Consider the following 20,447-nt stretch of genomic DNA (forward strand, 5'->3'; position numbering starts at 1 on the left):
TGGCAAATATTTTCTATAACAACTGGCCAACATATGTTGCCATGTATTCAAGCCCAAAGAGAGCACCTAGGTCTTCATAAATAGTTTTAATGCTGATACTTTACTCATTTCATTTTTACTGCTCTTTTATTTCTAATGGCATCAAGGAATGAAAGAAATGAAGAGGTAACATGTAATTATCCTGCCTCCACATTATATTTGGCTTCATGAACGTTTATTTTCTAAAGCCAGTGAAAAATCATTTAGTCTTTTAGAGATTTTCTTAGATTTAGATTTTATATTCTAAAACTGAAAAAAAAGCACTCATAAACTGAAAGATAAAGCAAATAATCTGCTCATTCAAAAGAGATTTTTTTTCTACTCTTTATACCACTTTCTCTCCAAAAGTCCAGTCTCCACATATTTCATGTCATTAATTATTTTAACAGGCCATTATTCTTTGCTTTTTAAAAGTCTGTTTTAAAAATAATATCTTTTCTAGAACATCTCATAAAAATTATTCTTTAAACCAAGAATCACTTTAAATGGACAAATTCTTGGCTCCTTCTTCTAATTTGCCATCAGCTCCTCTTTGCTTTCTGTCTTTACTCCCTCACAAAAGCTATCATTATTTCAGAAGAAACCCATTGTCTGACTAAAAGCCTCTGATTAATTTTGTTCTTAGTCTGTGTGGCAACACAGTGGAACTAACAGAAACTGTATTGCATTTCAGTTGCATCAAGGAGATTCAGTTCTCCACTGAGAATCCAATATTCATTTGATGACTACTCTTAGCCATTTGTTAAAGGGGGACCTTCCATAGATCAAACAAACATGTTTCCAATTAAGAGACATTCTAGTCAATGATACAACTTGACAAATATCTCTATATTATCATCTTCTGAATAATATTGTTCCCCACTGAAGAACAAATACTTAGATAGCACATGAGTCACTCACTTAACTGGCATTAGTAGTATTCCTTCATTGAAAAGCAGGGATTCCAATAGAACTCTATTATAAAATGTTTTCTTAGAAGCAAGGATCACTGAAGCAGGACTCTAAGTCTCTCAAAATCCAAATGCTGGGGCTAACATTTAAGGCATGAGGTTGGACCCACGCTTTTCCCAGAGCTGGGAGTACCAGCAGCATAGGCATCCTTGTTCAATCACTGTGGATGACTATAATGACTGTAGGTCAATGATGCTCTGAGACCCCAGGTTTGATGTCAGGGCTCAGGGACTGATCCACCACCACTCATACACCAGCCAGCTTTGAGTTGAGACAGAATAATAGCCTTTTCCACCCATACAGAGTCTTTAAGCATTTTACCTTTGGCTACATTTGCTGTAATACAACCTGACTTCAATCTGGACAGAAGTGCCTATAACAAGCATTGTATCAGAGTTGGACAACATAGTCCCTGTGTCTTAGCTCTTGAGGCCAATTACTCTGGCCTGGAGTGCATTTGCATCTAACACCAAAACCCAGTATATTTTCCTTAAGCTGATGGAATTTAAGGTTTGTGACATCTATACGGGCAAATTCGTACTTTTGATGAGGAGGCTGTGCAAGCCATTTAATTCCATAGATATTTTTATTATAAACAAAAATTAATCTGTACCTTTCGATTTGGAAATCAGAGAACAAAACTTTTATGCCTACTGGCACTGCTACAAGGTAGTTATTTGATTATTCAGGGAAGAGCAAAGTGTGTGCCTTCTGGCTTACAAAGCTTTAGTCTCAAATTCAAGACTTTAATTTACCCCAACCAATGAGAGAAGGCACCCAAATATAAAATAATCTTATATATAATATATGGGCCTAGTAATTCTATATTAAGTACCCAGAATTTGTTGTTTTCTAGCCTGAAGAGAATGTGCATTTACTTTGATTTAAAGCAAGCTTTTTAGAGAAATTCACATCCTGAAACTTTGTAATGAGTGGTTCATTTTAAGGAAACCAAATGGCTTCAATAACTATTGTTGTATGTAATGTGAAGAGAAAAGTGCAAGGTGGGCTGTCTTTGATACAGAGTCTGCTAGTATAGAGGAAGAGATGAGAGGGAGAGGAGGCTGGCTACTGCTATAATTACAAATACCTTCAGCATCATTAAATAGTATTGATTAAGCCTCCAGTGTCACATGGTTTTTTGTGTGATATCTGAAAATAGTAACTCAGTGAGTATGTTTATTTGAAGTATTTCCATGAAGAAATGAACACTATACAGAATTTCTATTTGAAAAGTACAAATACAATTTGAAACCTTTCAAAAAGGCCCTGAAAATCTTTTTTTTTTTTTTTTTTTGGCAGAATGCATTATTGCCTTTGAAAAACAAGGTTATTTGAATAATCTATAAAAGATTTTGGTCACAACACTACCCAAAGCATAGGGATGAGGGAGAGTCATAGAAATCTTGTTTCTTAATATCAGCATTCTCTGCAGTGGAAATCAAACACAAAGAAACTTTTAAGACATAAGGTTTTATAGGCCCATGTGTGCCTAGACTTAGAGAATTGAGTAGATGCCAATAATTGTTCCTTTCATTACTTAATCTATGCTTCTTATTCAGAAGCTGTTTGATTAATAGCTCTGTTTTGTCTGTGTCTGCTACTATCATTAATAACATCATTAATACTACTTTTAATTTTGTACTGATATTTTAGTGTTCTATGCATATATGGAGAGAGATTGTCAGGAAAATTGTTCCCTCTGCAGATGCTAGTGGGATAAACCTCTACCTTGAATTATAGTCCTCTCCAAAGGCTTGTTAAGAGAGCTAAAAACTAGTTAGCAGTACATAAGTACATGAATTTTCTTCACTCAGAAGGTCACTGAGGCCTTGTACAAAGTATTACCAAGTGTACACAATAGTTCCTACTGTTATTGATAACCTCAACAACTCTGCATAGGGGGATTTTTAGACAAAAGGGCTACATATTTTCTCCGTGAAATATGTATGGATAGTTATGAAATTAATCCATTTCCTAAACAAAACAAGTATTGCAATTATGAAAAACAATGTTAACTTATTTCACCTACGAAGGACACCTAACTATGCACCTATGTAGGCGATCTGGCTAGGTGAAATAAATTTTTAACACTTCCCAATTTATTAATGTTTATGGGCACCTGGGTGGCTCAGTAGTTTAAGTGTCTAGCTCTTGATTTTAGCTCAGGTCATGGTCTCAAGGGTTGTGAGATCAAGCCCTGAATAGGGCTCCATGATGGGCATGGAGCCTGCTTAAGTTTCCCTCTCCCTCTCCCTCTGCCCCTCCCCTGCTCATGTGTATGCTCACTCTCTCAAAAAAAATTAAAATTAAAAATTAAATTTATTAATGTGTGAATTTCAGTGTAGAACATGTAATTAATTTCTTCCCATTGGCTTTATCATTGTTTACTAAGGAAATAATTCTAGCCCATGCTTATGATACCTTACAATATTGATAATGAGCAAAGAACCCATCAAAAAAAAAAGTGCCCATCAAACAAAATAAAATTCAGCTTTCATGCATTTTTAATTCTTTGCTCAGAAGTACAAGAATAGCTTTAAAAATCTAACCTCAGTAGCTGTGTTTTAAATACCTTTGGGTAGAATCAATATAATTAAGGTAGCAGTACTCATGTGTGTCTCTCGAAAATCATTTGACTTATTTTTGCAGCAGCAAATTGATTAGAAGATCATTTACCTTTTAGCTGATAGCTACTGAAACTATGCTTCCATCACTCTTTTATTTAGGACTGTCGATTTTTGTTTTTTCAGTTTTTTGGTTTTGGGTTTTTGTTTTTGTTTTTGTTGTAGTGTTGTTGATTTGTGATAATCTGATCACTTTGGAGATGTACTAAGAATCTTTCAAATTTCATATTCTAGTTTTTTTGTTAAATCTTTACTTTTGTGACTTTGTTTTAAATGCTATATAGTCCCATCAGTATCAAATTTAGACTCATTACTTGCTTTGATGTTTTTATCTGATGATCAACATTATAAACTCTCACTCCTTTCTACCCTCCCCTTATTGCTATAACTGCAATTCAGTTTACTCTTTGAAAGTCTTTTTGTGCATCGTGTGAGTGTGTGTGTTTGTATCGTATACACATATTGGGTAAAGGAAATGGTAACTTATACTCCCAACGAAGAAAAATAATCAGCAAATTCATAAATTGTAGACGATGAAGGGGAAGATAAATGTTATAATTCCATTTCCAAACCAATTATTTTAAGTAAAAGGTTATGTCTTCACTATAGGACGTTAATAAATGAGAAAAATATTCATACTTCCACACCAGGGAGGCTACATCATTAAACACTTCAAATGTTAACAACTTTAATCAAAGCCAAAGGCTTTAAACTAAATAATTGGATATGAGTATTCAAGTGTAGAACAAACTTTAAAAATTCTCCGTGGATTTAAGCATTTCACTTACTCCCATATATGGTACAGCAGGCTCTTCACAAAACTTTGGAACAGCTAGGTACAACCTCTGAGCTTCAGACTTTATCAGGTCTGTATTGAGCAAAGCCCATGAATTCTGTTACTCTCACTCCCTGCATCTAAACTGCAAGCTCTTCTAGGAATTCTCTGGAAGCTTCCCTCATTTGGCTCAAGTTTTCAAAAAAGCACTCTTCTCCCTTCCTTACATGAGAGGAATAATCATCTCCCAAATAAATACCCCCTTTCCGTTGGTTCTTAGCCCTTTCATATATGGCCTGGGGGTGGTGATGGGCTATGCCAGCATTATTGTCTCCACTATCTTTCAGCATATTTTGCATATATCTGTACCTATTATGCTGCTCTCAACTTTGGAGCCTTGCTCTACACTCAGATTGAATTATACTACAGTAGAATACACTTAAACATTAAAACTTCACTGGAAGCAATATAGCTTTTCTTTTGCATTCAAAGTAAATTTACATACTTGCAGTGCCTCAGGGTCAATGTTATGGAATAGGCACTACTGAAGTGTTGATGTCAGAATTAGTACCACACACACACACATCACCAACACTAAACAAGGTATTTGAGTCTGAGAGAGCACTCAGCAACAAATGAATTTCATGAAGAACTAAAACCCTCTGATTATAGCCATTTATGAACCACCTTTGTACAAAAAGAAAATCATGTTCTATCTAGAAATGTCTACCATAAAAAAATTATTTTAGTGTACAGCTGTTGTTGGGTTTTTATCCCTTCCCAGATTTCACTCACTCTTCTCCTGATTAAAATCAAAACATCCCTAATTTCCTCTGAAGGAGCCTCCTGTATAGTCTTCCACATTCCATGCCTGAACATAGGACCTAGCCAAGGTCAGCATCCAGCCTTTTCCCCCACTCCCATGGGCTGCAAACTATTCTTCATTAGGACTGTTATTAATTCTTCATAATTTCGGGGTCCTGTAAAATGTGAAAATATGGGGCCCTTTGTTCAAAACTTATTTGAAACTCTTAAAGACAATGGTGGCAGAACATGAAGCCAAGCACACCCTCCTTGGAAGAGCAGGCCCTTGTGTAAAATCCTAGGTCACACACCCATGAAGCCATCTTCATTTCTTTGTTTTATAACCATATTTCCATCTGCTGTCACTCTCTTTCTACCCACAGACCTTCCTTTAACATTTTTTATAATGTGGGACTGCTGGTAAAAAGACTTTATTTTGCCTTTATTTTAAAGAACTGTTTTTGCTGAATATAGAATTCTAGAGTAACAGTATTTTAGAGATGTGGACCCACCATCCTCCCTCCTGCATTATTTGTGACCAGACATCTGCTGTTATCCTTTCTTTTTTTGGTTTTGTTGTTGTTGCTATTCCTCTGTATATAACTTGTCTTTTTTTTTTCTCTCTGGCTGCACTTGATGGTGTTCCCTTTATTACTGGTTTTGAACAATTTAATTATGATATACCTTGATGTCGTTTTTCTCATGTTTCTTCTGTGTAAAGTTTTTTTTTTTTTGAGCTTTGTAGATATGAGGTCTATAGTTTTCATTAACTTTGGAAATTTTGGGGTCATTCTCTTTTTAACTTTTTTGGTTTCCCATTAAATTCTTATATTTCTCCTCTTCCTTCAAGTTTTCACAATGTTTTTTATGGGAGCATAACATACACACAAAAATCCATGTACTCTATATCATTGTGTTTTTGCCAAAAATTTACACACATGCAACTAGCACCCTAAAACAACTACTCTCCTTACTTTTAACAGCAGGGTTCAGTTTGCTTGTTTTTGTATGAACTTCTTTTGTTTACATCACATGGCACATAGTTGTGGGACTGTTTATTCTCTCTCATTGCTGTGTAATACCCTGAACTTGTTTTTACAGCTTTATTGAGATATAATCCACATATCATACAGTTTCCTCATTTACAGTGTACAATTCTATCATTTTTAGTATATTCATAGAATTATGCAACCATCCCCACAGTCATTTTTGCTGTAGTCAAAAACATATAAAATTTGCCATGTTAACCATTTTTAAGTGTAAGTACAGAGGTATCCATCCACATTGTTATATAACAGATCTCTAGAACTTTTCATCTTGTGAAACTGAAACTATGTCCATTGAACAAAAATTCCCCTATTCCTCCTCTTCCCATGCCTTGCAACCACCATTCTATTTTCTGTTTCCCATCCAAGTACTAACCAAGCCCGACCCTGCTTAGCTTCTGAGATCAGACAAGATCAAGCGTGTTCAGGGTGGCATGGCCATAGACTCTATTATCTGTTTCTAAGAGTTTGACTACAATATTAGATACCTCACGTAAGTAGAATTCATGTAGTATTTGTCTTTTTGTGACTAATTAATTCCCTTAGCATAATGTCCTCAAAGTTCATCTGTGTTATGGCATATGACAGGATTTTCTTCTTTTTAAAGCTGAATAATATTCCATTGTATGGATATACCACATTTTATTTATCCATTCATCTGTTGGTAGACATTTAGGTTGCTTCCACCTCTTGAATATTACAGATAATGCCTCAGTGAACATTAGTGTGCTAATATCTCCTTGAGATCCTGTTTTTAATTCTTTTGGATGTATACGTAGAAGTTGGATTGCTGGGCCATATAGTAATTTTATTTTTAAATTTTTGTAAACCATCCATGATGTTTTCCATAGTGGCTGCACCATGGTCATTATTTCTTAAAATATTCTTTTCTGGCCCACATTCTCTCTCCTCTGCTTTGGAAACTCCAATTGTATGTATATTAGATGATTTGAAGTTGGGCCACAGCTCACCAAAGCTCTGTTCATTTTCTTCAATATTTTTTCTCTGTGTGATTCATTTGGATAATTTCTATTGTATGACTTCAAGTTCACTAATCTTTTCTTCTTGTAACTAATCTGCCATTATTAATACCCAGTGTATTTTTATCTCAGTGATTGTAGTTTTCATCTCCAGAAGCTAGATATGAGTCTTTTTTTATATTTTTTCATATGTCTATTTAACATGCTCAATCTTTCCTCTAACATGTTGAACGTATGGAATGCAGTTACAATAACTGTTTTAATGCCTTCATCTTCTAACTCTAATATATCTGTCAGTTTCGGATTGGTTTCAGTTGATTGATTTTTCTTCTCATTGTTCTTGGCATGTCTGGTAATTTTTATTACATGCCAGGCATTATTAATTTTACTTTGTTGGGTGTAGGATATTTTTGTATTCTTATAAATATTCTTGAGCTTTGTTCTGGGACATAAAAAATCTCCATGGATATACTCTGATCCTTTCAGGCCTTGCTTTGAATATTTGTCAAGCAGGCCCAGAGCATCATTTATTTAGTCCATGGCTAATACTTCCATTAGTGGGGCAAGATGCTTCTGAATATTCTAACAATGCCCTGTGAATTTCCAGATTTCCCAATCTGAATATTGCAAACTATTACCCACCCCATTTGAACCCTATGCACTATTTCCATTAATCTTTCAGGTATTTTCTTTTTAATTTGGCCTCAGATAGTTTCCTCATATACATGTGCTGATCAGTACTTCCTCCTCTCTAGTACTCTGCCCCAAACACAGCAGCCACTTCAGTCTCCCTAGACCCTCATCTCCATCCTCTCAATTCAAAGAGTCTTTCAGGCTCCCTAGGCTCCTCCTCCTGCATCATCACCTGGGAATTCTCTCAAGGTGGTAAACTGGGGCAACTCAAGTTCTCACTCTGTTTGTTTCTCATCTTTTAGGGATGAAGGCCTTTCATTGCCTCATTCCAACATCGTCAAAATCAATGTTTCATATATTGTCAGGTTTTTTTAGTTGCTTCAGGTGAAAGCAGGGTGGGGATAAATCCAGTCTGTGTTAATCCATCTTGGCCAGAAGCCCAAATCCATGCTACTTTTGTTAATCCCTATAGGCTAGGGCCCATAGCTAAACAATCTAATTGAAATCATTGGTGATGTCATCTGGGCACTGGGAGTCTTTTAAAAGCTCCCCAGGTGATTTTAATGTGCTGCCTGGGTTGAAAACCATGTCTATAATCAGTGGGGAGCCATTAAAAGGATTTTAATCAGTAGAATGACATGATCAGAAGAGTAGACAGGGGCCAGAAGCCAACACAATCAAGAAGAACTGACTGGGAGGGAAGGAGCTGAGTCAGCCGATTCTGCTGTATAGCTATTTGGAGCCACAAAGGTATTAGGCATGACAGCAATAAAATCTGCATGTCTCCTTAGAACCTGGGAATCTCTCTCAATTGAAAATACATAGGAGCACCTGGGTGGCTCAGTCGGTTAAGTGGCCGATTTTAGCTCAGGTCATGATCTCACAGTCCATGGGTTTGAGTCCTGCATCGGGCTCTGTGCTGACAGCTCAGAGCCTGGAGCCTGTTTCAGATTCTGTGTCTCCCTCTCTCTCTGCCCCTTCCGAGCTTGTGCTCTGTCTCTCTCTGTCTCAAAAATAAATAAACGTTAAAAAAATTTTTAAGAAAATACATAAATATAGAGTCAATTTTCATCATTATATCCCTGCATATCAAGAAGAGGGTAAATTATAGTCAGTATTCAAAGATTAGGACAAATAGAAGATATTTCAGAAATGCTTTTCAATAGTGGTTAAAACTTTTCAGTTTGACCCTTAAAAAGCTAAGCTCCGGTTATGTAAAAAATTTGCTTACCGTTTATAAAGTAAAGGTAGGACATACGGTATGTGTCAGTGTTTCAAAGGCACCCTCTCTTCTTTCATCTGTATCTTGAAATCAGGTCACTCAACTTGGAATCCTCAACTTGGAATCTGCCACTCAGTGTGCCACCTTAAGTCACTTACCAACTCTGGGCCTCAGTTTCTCATTGGTAAATGGAAGATAACAGTATCCAACCTACTGGCTTCATAGGTTTTCTGTGAGACTCAAAATCACATGAGATTTTTTTTTAATCACCCATCCCTTTCTCTTCCCTCTTTATTTTATTTTCTTTTGCCTTAATTTCTCTTCCTCTGTTCCCCAGCTCCATCTCCCAGAGAGGCTGTGAGCTGGCCAGCTCCCCAGAGCACGCATTCACAGCTTGCCATTTGCTTCTCACTATCAGTACTCACCTGCTGGAACCTAGAAAACCCTGTTTAATATGTAAAGTCCAATCTCTCAGAATAACTGCTCAACCTCTCTCTTACCCCCTTCCCAACTCCAGCCCCTTTCTGCTGTGCTGTCCTCTCAGTTTCTCACTCCCAACAGATAGCATCTTTCCCAAACCCTCACCTGCTTAGCGCTGTTCAAAATCTGCACTCCAGAAGTGGATAACTGTCAAGGGGAATGACTCTCAGCTCATGTAGCAACATTCAGGATAAAGCTGCTGAGGATCTTCCTCCAACTTTTTTTTTCCCCCTGACCATGTGGAGTTACAGAATTGCTAGTTTCTTTTGTTTTCTCCCCGAACTGCATAGCATTGACACTTGACTCTCAGCGACTCAGTCCTCTTTATTCTTGAAACAAAACACCGTAGGACAGAGCAGGGGAATGGCTCAGAGGATAGGGATGTACCCATTCTCAATGTATCATCCATAATCATAAACCCTCTAGAATCTGTTCCAAAGTTGCAGCGTAATGATCCATAAGAGTGGGAACTTCTGACTGCTGCTTTAAATAGTTGGTATTTCTCTACATTGAAATTGCTCCTTTTAGATATACAGTATTATTAATTATAATGAAGTCCATTAACTTTTTTCTGCATTTTGCTCAAATTTCTATCTTCATTTTGCTCAGATTTCTAATATGGTATGAGGACTTTTGTTTCTTTAAGAACTCTTCTCTGGAGATATTTAGGGCAGAGCCTGTTGCTAAGGAGATTCATGGATGTTGCAGTTAAATAGGTAAATACAGTAAACTGGCTCTGTGGAGCTTTAAGAGGGGAAAAATTCTAATGAATTATTCCTATAGTGCAGAAAATAAAAAGGAAAAAAATCTCCATAAAATGCAAATACACTTTTCGTGCTATCCTAATGGAGAAATGCTTTGGGTCTTCCTTGGGAGGAGATCTGAGATCATACAGAAAAGATAAGCCTCTATCTTCTTAGAGGAAATGGAAGCCAAAGAGGTATCTTTGTTCAAAGAATATTAAGAATTTTGAAGCCTGACATATGAGCTATGATGAAAGATTGACAATAAATAAGGACTCAGGGTAAATCATAAAGATTAACATTTTTAGTAAAGTATGTATATAAGATTTGTGTTAGAATCAGCCCATTATGGAAATGATCCAAAATGCTGAGAAGGAGATAGATTAGGTAGGTGAATTTGTAGCTTGGGATTTATATATGCTTTAAAGATGTTTAAGGTTGATTTAGAGTTTCAGTCTAACTATTTTGCTAAAGACATGTATTATGTTAAGGTGAATATCTGTAGTCTCAAATTATTTTTGGACTCAAGCAAAAAACTATTACCTTGAACCTCAGAAAGCATGTACATTCCTTACTGTACAGACCTTCTGCCTGGCACCCTGCCGCCACCTGGTGGCAGCATACCTGAAGTACATGGCAAGTGATGATCATAAAACAACTTCTTAAATACAGAAACTAATTGCAAATTCAATGCCAGGTTTATATTAATCCTTGTTTAAAATACTAACATAATAAAACATGAAGCAGGAAGGTTTTATTTTTGTAGATATCAAACACCAAATTCAAATACCGTATACCTAAAACTGTTCAGCAAAATGGGGGAAAAAACCTCTACTATGCATTCCACCAATTAGATTAAATTTGGGATAACAGTGCCCTTTTAAATGTGTGTGTGTGTGTGTGTGTGTGTGTGTGTGTGTGTGTTCAACATATAAATATATATATCCTCAGAGTCTAATTTAGTATAAATTCCTTTTGGGAGATAATTAGGTTTTCTAAAACTTAAATGAGATCATTATCTTTTTAAAAATTCTATTTCAGAGTAGCTGTAGGAGAAAATACAATAAGTATTTTATAGACTTTACCCTCAAAAGAACTTCCAGACTAATGAGGAAAATGGCCATTTACACTAGTTGTAAGAAAGTAATATTAAAGGGAACTAAATATAAAAGCGGTTTCCCATCCCACACTGGAACACAAGGTCTTCTCCTGAGGAAGGTGAAGATGGACAGAAGAAAACATGAGGGGACCAGCAGCATGAGCAGTAAGCATCAACAATAACAGCATAGAGGCTCTAAAAGCAATGTTCCAGGGTTTAACTGACCATTTTATTTCTTATCATTTAGCTACCTAAGGCAAGTCACTTAACCTTCTCCAAGTTTGCCTCTAAAGTTTCCTTGCCGCTAAAATTTGAATAATATTACCTATCTTCTATGCAATATTGTTGTCAGGATTAACTAAAATAACCTAATAGAGCATTTTGTATAATGCTTTGTAAATAGAAAGCATTCAATCTTTGTTTCATGGAGGCCAAATGGAGGGGCAGCTCCCAAGTTCCCAAGATTTATGGGACACATTATCAGTTATCCATTGCCACAGCAATGCTATGCAACAATCTGTCTGCAAATGCAGTGGCTTAAAGCAATAAGCATTTGTCTAGCTCACGAGTCTGTGGGTCAGTAATTTAGGCTGGACTTGGCTAGAAATTTCTTCTGATCTCAGTTGGCTCCCTCACATCTGGCAGTTGGCTCTGGTCTGCCAATCTGTCAGTTAAGACAACTGGGCAACTTGGCTCTTCTCCATGTGCCCCGTCCTCTAACATGCTCTCCCAGGCATGTCCTATGGTAAAGACAGAGAGAAAGAAATGAAAATGTGCAAGCATATTTTCAAACCTCTGCTTATATTGTCTCCTAACAATTGGCCAAAGGAAGTTACATGACCAACTCAGGATTCAGTTAAGAGGGGAGGCTATAATTCACCTCTTGACAGGATGAACTGAAAATGCACATAGTAAATGGCTTGGATGCAAGTCAGGACAAAAAATTGAGACTATTAGTGCAATCAATCCACCATAAAAGAGAAGTTTTGATTCAAGAAAACAGAATTTTAGAAGTATGGATGGACTTATAATTGTTTCTAAGCCTCCAATCAGAATGCATCAAATCAAAACCATCTCAGGGGCACCTGGGTGGCTCTGTCGGCTCAGCGTCCGACTTCAGCTCAGGTCACAATATCACAGTTTGTGGGTTTGAGCCCCACGTCAGGCTCTGTGCTGACAGCTAGCTCAGAGCCTGGAACCTGCTTCTGATTCTGTGTCCCCCTCTCTCTCTGACCCTCCCCTGCTCACGCTGCGCCTCTCTCTCTCTCTCTCTCTCACAAATTAAAAAAAAAAATTAAAAAATGCATCTCAGAAAATCTAAAATGATTAGCGGTGCTAAAGTGTGGGGGCCCATAGGGGAAAAATGGATAAGGTACTGAACTAATGGATAGAAGATTTAAATGTATAGAAAACTTGGAGACAAGAACCCCCTCCCCAACATTTAACAAGTAGAGGATAGTAACTCAGATGATAAATACACTGTATAATAATGGATTTGCTAGATCTATAAAAAGCTGAAAAACTGGTGAACTAATCATCCATTATGCTAAATTATTTTAGAAAATTAAATGCTAACATATTTGTCTAATGGAAAACAATTCTCATGCCTCACTCAAATATTTGTTGCATACCAACTCTTTGCTCAGAGTGGGTATGCAACAAATATTGTGGAGGAGGGAGAAAATTATATATTTAATTAAAAAACATGCCTCTAGAATATATACAGAACCCTCAAATTTAATAAAAGATAGACAACCAGATAAATTTATGAACTTATGAACACACCCTGGAGCGGTTCCTAATAAGCCCCATCCTTGTAGAATCATCTGCCCCTTGAGTGCAAGTGTTCTGTCAAGAACAAGCTTGACTTGCTTTTAATCAATTGAATATGGCAAAGGTGATGGTATGTCAGTCCTTTTATTACCTTACCAATAAATACTTTCTAAGTTTATTTATATATTTTAAGAGAAGAGAGAATGTGAGTGGAGGAAAGGCAGAGAGAGGGAGAGAGAGAATTCTAAGCAGTGTCTACTTTGGCAGCATAGAGCCCAACACAGAGCTCAATCTCACAGTTCATGAAATCATGACCAAAGCCAAAATCAAGAGTCAATGCTTAACCAACTGAGCCACCCAGGGGCCCCAACCACAACTTTTTTTTTTTTTTTTACAAATAGTTTATTGTCAAATTAGTTTCCAGATAACACCCCGTGCTCATCCCAAGTGCCCTCCTCCATGCGCATCCCCCCTCCCCCCCACATCCATCAGTCCTCAGTTTTTGTCAGCATTCAAGAGTCTCTCATGGTTTGCCTCTCTCCCTTTCCCCCACCATTTCCGCCCTTCTTCTCCCCCTTGTTCCTCCGTCAAGTTCCTCCTAATCCTCCTATACATGCAAACATATGATATTTGTCCTTCTCTGCCTGACTTATTTCGCTCAGCATAACACCCTCAAGGTCCATCCATGTTGCTACACATGGCCAGATTTCATTGTTTCTCATTGCCATGTAGTATTCCATGGTATAGATAAACCACATCTTCTGGATCCATTCGTCTGTTGATGGACACTTAGGCTCTTTCCATGTTTTAGCAACCACAACTTTTTTTAAATTGAATGTGGTTCCTTAGGTTTGTTGACTCCTCTAGACAGACACAAGAGTAAGAGCAATAATAATAGTACAGTAGTAAGAGTTTTCAGTACCTTATCCTCCATCTTCCCCTTTGTGAATCTTGCTCAAGGTTTTGTCCTCAGATCTCCTCTCTTCAATGCTAGACTCTTTGACAATATCACCTATGGAAAGACTTCAAGTTGATGGCTGCCAGGCACACATCTATGGCTTTATTCCTGAAGTCCTGGCTCTTGGTTCACACAACATCACAAATTCCTTATTCACCTTGTCTCTCTCTCAGTGAATAAGAGGTTCTATGGAGTCATGGAGGAGACAGTGGGCTCTGGTACTAGATTCAACAGCAAGATTTTCATCTTGGCTCTGTCTTTGTTAACATGATTGTTAACCACCATAAGCTCTATCAGGGCATAGAGGTATTTTGTTTACTCCTCTATCCCCAGCTCCTAGAACAATGCCTAGCACACAGTAGGTGACAAATAATTATTTGCTAACTGAGCTAAAGATGCTTATATATGAAGCAAGGTTCTAATCAGTAACATATGCTGACACATTTCATCCCACCTTTACCCTATGAGTTGCACACTATTGCCACTCCCATTTAACAGATTGCAGTGAACTGAATGTTTGAGTCCCCCCCGCTAAATTTATATGTTGAAACCCTAACCCAAAGCATTTGGAGGTAGAAGCTTTGGGAGATCATTAGGTCATGAGAGTGGAGTCCTCATGAATGAGATTTGAGGCCATATAAGGTGTCACACAAGAAGCTGGCATGTCTGCAACCCAGAAGAGGGTCCTCACCAGAACCCCACCGTGGCACACTCTGATCTTCAGCAAGAAATACATTTATGTTGTTTATGCCATCCATTTTATGATAATTTTTTACAACAGCCTCAGATGACTCAGATGAAGTAGTAAGAAAAGCACTGGTTGAGTTTTGATGAAAAAGCCGCCAGTCCTTTCTATTTTACATTCACGAGTGTCTTGTACCCTGAAAGGAGCTGGACTATGCTGGTCTTGAAACAGAGATGCATCTAACAACACCCACAAGAATGAACACCCACAAGAATTTTCCCTAGTGTTCTCAGAGCAATTTTCCGACAGTGTTAGCCATGATGGCTGCCTGATGTAGCTCCCTTTTTTCCCTATGGAGGCCATGCTCAAAATGAACATGGGTACAATTTCTGAGGTACACTGCCATAAACGATCCCATATCACCACTATATACACATGTGCACACAGCTACAGAGAGAGAGAGAGAGAGAGAACACAGAGGGTGTGATGCTTCTTTTACTACCTCCCAAAAGTCAAAATGGAATTGTCCACTCTCCTTCAGAAATTGCACTAAAGAAAAGCCTTTGCCCAAACTACTTCATGCATTGGTCCTTGAAAGCCTAGACAGGCAGTACAAGATGGAAAGACTCAAAGTAAATAAGTAGACTCCAGGTCGTATCCTTTCCTACACAGTCTCCTCCAAAAATAAAGTGATTAGACCTCCCACATGTCTCCTTGAGACTGGCTGCAGCAGAGAAGAGCAAGTTACAATGCAAATATCACCTAAGAGAGCCAAATCTATAGTCATTCTCATTTGCTGTGAACTACTGTGACCAGATCATCAGCTGACATGTAACTTCACCAAGAAGTGCAGAATTTAGTGCTTTGGGTTCAGAGAAGGGGAGAAGAGAGCTTTATAGCAAACTTAGAAATATGGGGAAGTATCAGAGGGAAAGCAGGCTTGGGTGGCAGAGTGGAACAGAGGCTAAACTCAAAGCTAGATGGGCCAAAATTCAACTTCTGGTTCCTTATTTCCTCTGGGGCAAGAAACTTAACCTTGTAATAACCCTTTTATTTATTTGGGTTCATCCTTATCACCCCCACCCCTGCCAGACACAAACTCTTTGAGGACCTGTAGGCCCAGCTATGTATCTACCCCCAATGCCCTTCAGAAAGCAGGTACGTAAAAATACAGTACCTGTACAGACTACATTGCTGCCAGGGGAAGAGTCAGGGGGAGAAAGAGACAGAAGGAGCCACAGGAAGCAAAACTGTCAGAGTCCAAGCTCACTTACTTAATGGTAGGGGGCCTAGGAGAGGTAACCATTTGTGGCACATATCATGGAGAAACATAAAGCAAGGTAAGAGGACAGAAAGTGACTAGAAAGAGGCTACTCAGAAATGTCTTCTTCAAGGAGGTGTCATTTGGGCAGAGATCTGAATGAAATGTGGGAATAAGCCATGCAAAAGATCAGCATTCCAGACCGAGGGAAGAGCAAATGCAAATACCCTGCAGCAGAACCATGTTTAGTCTGTTTGAAGACCAGTGAGGAAGCCAGTGTGGCTGTAATAGTATGAGCACAGGGAAAGCCTGGTAGGAAATGATGCCAAGGAGGACCTGGCCACATGGGTCATGCAGAAGGACTGAATTGTATTTGAAGCACAAGTGGAAGCCTTCAGAGGGGTTCAGAGTAAGAGAGTGTGACATGATTTGGTTTATGTCTTAAAGGCATATTTCACTTCTGTGGGAAGGACAGACCCAGGGTCAGGGGGGTTCAGCAAAAGGAGAAGGAAAATCTACCTCAGAGACTCTGCCAATAGCAGAAGCAAGATGATGGTGCCTTGCACCAAAGTTGTGGTGAAGACAGCAAATCAGAATGTACAATGGAGACAGAGCCAGTGAATTACACATTGACTGTAAAAGAAATGAGAATTGAGGATAAGCCAAGGGTCCTTAGCCTGAGCTGTTTCCCAAAATTGGGAGTATTTAGGAGGAAAAATTTGGGAGGAGAAATCAGGAGCTCTGTCAAGCATGGTAAGTTTGAACTACCTACCACACATTCCAAGTAGAATGTCCAGAAGCAATTTTATAGTTATATAAAATATACTTAAATATATAAATTATGCATTTATTTATTTATTCCTTTATTTATTCCTTTATTTATTTATTTATTTATTTATTTATTTATTTATAGGGATATGTAACACTTCAGCTCTTCTTTACACTTGGAATATATATTTATGATCTGTGCCTGAGAAAAACCTAAGTGTGGCCAAAACTCATGTCTGCACACTGCCCCCTACGTGAGGCCAAGTTTTCTCTCATTAGAACCTGCTATTACAACAAACACTAAGCCTGGAGTTCAGGGCAGCAGGCTATGACCTTTCCCCACCACCACACACCAGGAGGCATGCCCTCAGTTATTGGCCTGCTATTTGTCAAGTAACTTGACTACATCTTTAAGATGGTATCCTTGAGTAGAAATAAGAGAATAACTGTGGACTCTAAAACAACCACCAAAAAAAAAAAAAAAAACCCACAAAAGAAAAACCCCAGCACAGACTTCACATGCAGTGATTGACAGCCTGCCCACAGCGGGGCTGTGAATTGTTTCCTAGCTATCCAGCTGACTCTCCTCCTAGTCGGCCTTCTTGAACTGATCTGAGAGCACCATTAGGCAAAAAGAACTTCAGGGTCTTTAGCCCTGACTTTTCAAAATCAGACATTAAAACACAATGGCCTTCTTAAATTGAATTTTAAATGATTGCCTTAGCAAAGTTATTTTTCATTAAGACCATTTCTTTCACAATCATCTGTCTATGCCCCACGTTTACCTAAGTACTTAGATGCTCTTGAATAAATTCAGCTCACTAACCAAGGCTGTCGAGTTGCCCTGAGAATGTTTTGTTCAGTCTACCATAAATGTGAGACACAATGGTGAGTTACAAGTTTTCAAGTAGACAGATCTCTGCTAAGGTGTAAATGGGCTGCAGGGACACTTTGAACGCAATGAGGTAAGTGGGATCTAGTGTTTGCACAGCACTAATCATCGCAACAGAAAAACATCTGCTCTCTTCTAAATAATCTAAAATGCCTTTTATTATGAGATACACAATTATTTTATGTGTCCCTGAGAAAGAAAATTAATACTGATAATTGAACTAAGACTCAGTGCCTTATGGTGATTCCGTCCAACACACAACTCTGCAATAGCCTTGTATGGCTTTGTTTCTTTCAATTAGAAGATTTCATCAATTTCTCCTGACTGTTGAGCTCCTCAGCATGTAATAGGTGATTTTCTTCATGCAGCACAGTAACAAAGCATAATACAACTTCATGTAGTTATAGATATCTTCCTTTCTTTAGTTCCATAATGCCCAGGTTGCTGCTTTTAGAGAAAGTGTGTAATTATATCTCTTCTCCAGTAAAGGTACTTGCTTCACAAATATCAAATTATCCTCTTTCTCCCCCATTTGTACCTTTATAGGTACCAAATAAATGTTCATGTTAATCCCAAAATATAGTATAATCCTTTTTAACAAAGCTTAAGTGCTAATTATTCTCACTATGTATAGTTATAACAATGCAAGTGGACTCAATTGACAATATGAATAGCTATGACCGAGTATGCGTGCACAGGTGATGACAGTCATGTCACAGCAATTATGAGGCACCACTGATTGTAATATTTATTACCAGTTCAGAGATGGCAAAAGGTGGGAAATTGTGTGTGTCTTAAAATCAGTGAAATATGATATAAGCAAGACATTGTGGGAAGAGTGCACAATCAATAAAACATAGATAGGTATTGAGTTAATATTTTTCTTTGCTTAGGAATAAATCTCCCATTCATTTTCATTTCCATAGATATGAGATGATATTGTGTTCATTTACCAAGAAAGACCTCAGATTCTGTCAGGATGTGGCAGTATAAATAAAGTCACTTCAGGAATCTGACTTTTTTGGTCATGATACTTGTCAGGGATTGACATCACTGACTTATGCTGCTGCAATTCCTCATGTGTCTCCTGCTTTAAAATCACTGTGCACGTAATGAAAGTATCAAAACCACCCTTAGGGAATGGAGGTACAGGCTGTGTGTGATTGGAATACTCCAAGCAAGGCAACTGCAAAACCTACGTGGTACCTCATTACAGCCAGGAGGATAGGATTGCTGCTGTCAGAGTTGACAGGCTGTCTGTATCAGGACAGCCCTGAGTAGCTTTCCCAGAGGGATCTCAGTCCCTTTCAGACCAGAATATAAAGACCTGCAGCCTGACCTTTCTAGAAGCCCAGCCACTTGCTCATCATCAAACCCAGTTGCTTTTTCCACTTCTTCCTGACATGCCCTGGCTCTGATTCCAGACTAGATATCATCTGATTCTTTGCAAACTCCAAATGTGTTCTCACCTGAGGACCATTATTGTTGCTGTTTTCTCTGAACACTTTATGTACATCTTTCTCCTTCTGCATCATCTCAGCTCAAAGGTCACCTCCTAGGATCAGTGCCTTCTTTGACCATTCAAACTAATTTCTCCCTGTCCTCCATCAGTTTCCTTCGCATTATCCAGAATGTTTCTTTGTTTGTCTGCCTGTCTATCTGTTTGTTTTTATAGCCCTGAATCATTTTTCTATTTGCTATTGGCTCATTTCTATTACTGGAACATATGTTCACCTCTGCATCCCCAATACCGGGAACACATAGAAGATGCTCAATAAACATTTGATTGATGTATGAATGAGTAAACTCAACTTGATTCCTATCTCATCAGTAGGTTTTTTTAGTATTTATTATCTTGTTCTCCATGTCCACTCCTTCCAAGTTTCACCAACAAGAACTCACACTTACATGACTCCATGAATCCTTAGATTACATTGTCTAATTCTTTCCTGAAAGCTGACCCACAGGTGTAGACTGCAGATCTACTCTGGTCTCTGCCCCAATCTTATTTTCAGGGCCTTCCTGACAAACATCTTCTCTCTTCCTGTTGCTGCTGTGTGTGAGTGCACAACTCTGGTGAACTGTTTGTTACTGAGGTGTCTATGAATGTCTAAATGGGCAGCAACAGCATCGGTGTCTAACATGAGTTGACACAGCAGTTGCGAATGGACTCAGCACCCCAAGGGCCTTCCCAAGTAACTGGAAGCTGGGAGAATTTCCGTCCTTAGCACTTTCCTAGGGCATTCACAACTTTATGCTGAAGTTTTTCCTACTAATAAGAATCAATACCAGTACTGATTTTTTAAAGTTTATATTGATTTCTACTCTGTGGAAGGAGAATCTAAGGTACATTAAAAGGTCCTGACTTTGTAGAGGCTATAGCTGATGAAAGTGAAGGATAGGTATCTTTTCTTGGTCTAATCATTATTAGCCATCTATGTATGTGCAGGGGAGTTAAAGCAGTAATGATACAAGTTACTTTAGTAATAGATTTGAGTTTTGTCCAGTGGTCAGGAAGTACATTCTCTACAGACATTTGGCCCCTTGACCCTGGAGTATAAATGGCACATTACATTTAAAATATCATACTTTATGACTCCTTAAGCGCCTTTCCCTCTCTCTTCCGAAACCACACTGAGATACCACCTCACGCCAGTCAGAGTGGCTAAAATAAACAAACCAGGAGACTCTAGATGCTGGTGAGGATGTGG

The 20,447-nt window shown here is 38.2% G+C and overlaps 1 protein-coding gene across 8 annotated transcripts in view; it reads left to right on the forward strand.

Annotated features, from left to right (window-relative positions):
• ANKS1B (ankyrin repeat and sterile alpha motif domain containing 1B) overlaps positions 1-20,447 on the forward strand; it is a 1,065,677-nt gene that overhangs the window by 780,602 nt on the left and 264,628 nt on the right. The gene's annotated exons all lie outside the window — the stretch shown is intronic.

This window comes from Crocuta crocuta, unplaced genomic scaffold (genome assembly GCF_008692635.1).
Source record: "Crocuta crocuta isolate KB4526 unplaced genomic scaffold, BGI_CrCroc_1.0 scaffold216, whole genome shotgun sequence".
Lineage (NCBI taxonomy): Eukaryota > Metazoa > Chordata > Mammalia > Carnivora > Hyaenidae > Crocuta > Crocuta crocuta.